We start from the raw sequence: 1,594 nt of genomic DNA on the forward strand, positions 1-1,594 counted from the left end.
GTGTTTAAGGGTGTTTATTAGGCTTATATGTGTTTTTATGGCTTTTAGTGTTTTGTTAAAATTTTAGGGTGCTTCTTAAGGCATTAGAGTGTTTGGGGGGATTAGGTTTTGGTTTTCAGGGCTTTAGGGTTTTGTTGGATTATTTTTTGCTTTCATGGTGAATTCATGTCTATTAGGCTGTTGGACTTTTACAGGGTTTTATAGTGCTTCGGGTTGCTTTGTAGGGATGTTCTTGGGGTTTTAAAAGACTTTTAGCGTGTTTTTAGGGCTTCACGTGTTCTTTATTTTGCGTTTTAAGGCATTTGCATAATATTAGGGCATTTATTATGTTTTCGGGACGTAAGGAGTTTTTTTTAAGACTTATGGCGCGAGGCCTCCGCCATGGCGCCGGTGAAGCTGCGCGCCGAGAGTCGGGGTTTGCGTGGCGAAGCGCTTTCTCCAGTGGAAGTCACGAAGAGGGACTTGAAACAGAGAAGGTGGCGATCGAATCATCCGAAGGCTTTTTCGGGGAGCGTCCGCGAGGGGCAAGGCTTTGCACTTCGAAGAAAGCTAAAGATTCAGCAGTTACAAGAAATTGCTTTGGAAGGAAAGAAAGTTTCAAACCTCACGGGAATCCCAGTTCACAGATCAATACCCAGACCACCTGAAACATCTCTATTTAGCTGAAGAAGAAAGGCTCAAGAAACAAATCAGAAAAGTTCGCCAGCCTTTGCCAGAAGGACAAGTTGCACCACCTTTGCCAGAAGATCACGCCAGCCTTGACCAGGCTGTGTCTGAGGAACAGTGCAGTCTGGACCATCCTCTTCCAGAAGAACATTGTAGCACCGCAGTAAACTCCTTTGCTACCCTAAAGACAAAGAGGAAGAAAACATCCAATCAGAAAGCACAGGAAGAAAATTCACAGATCCAAGCCAAACGTGCTGCTAAGAAACAGGAATTTGAGCGGAGGAAACAGGAGCGAGAAGAAGCTCAAAGACTCTACAAAAAGAAGAAAATGGAAGTGTTCAAAATATTAAGCAAAAAGACTAAAAGGGGCCAACCAAATTTGAATTTACAAATGGAATATCTTCTTCAAAAAATACAAGCAGGAAATTAAATCAGATACATCCTTAATCAGTGGCTGAAGCATCTGCATATGTCGACTATTTCTGAATGGACAAGGGGACTTCAAATCTTCCAAGGGAAAGTTCCATTGTCTTTTCAGTACATCTTTCACAAACTTTTTGAAACTTTCTTGTGCAATGTGCCTCTTAACAGCCAGCTAAATATATGAGCATAAACTGTATTGCTAAGTTACACTAAGTGTAAAATGTTGCAAATGCTCTTTTTTTAAAGGACATTTTCTATACAGGTTGTACATTATAGGACTTGTTTTAATTTGTTTCTAAAGAAAAATAGATTGAAGAACCGAAAGCACCTTCTATTTGGGAGCAGACTCAAACATAAATACTTTTGTAATATGTAAAGTAAGTACAAAATGTTTTATAGGAACAGCTTTAATGCAGTGCTTCAATTTACACAGTGTTCAGCAATTGCGATCTGCGATTCATTTCAACAATGGAGGCCAACAGTCCTGCTTTGCTTTTATTTTAAA

At 40.0% G+C, this 1,594-nt stretch overlaps 1 pseudogene; it reads left to right on the forward strand.

The window, feature by feature from the left end:
* The first annotated feature begins 376 nt into the window (after nt 1-376).
* On the forward strand, nt 377-1,168 carry LOC142436392 (thyroid transcription factor 1-associated protein 26-like; annotated as a pseudogene).
* Nucleotides 1,169-1,594: the final 426 nt, after the last annotated feature.

This window comes from Tenrec ecaudatus, unplaced genomic scaffold (assembly GCF_050624435.1).
Source record: "Tenrec ecaudatus isolate mTenEca1 unplaced genomic scaffold, mTenEca1.hap1 Scaffold_254, whole genome shotgun sequence".
Classification (NCBI taxonomy): Eukaryota; Metazoa; Chordata; class Mammalia; order Afrosoricida; family Tenrecidae; genus Tenrec; species Tenrec ecaudatus.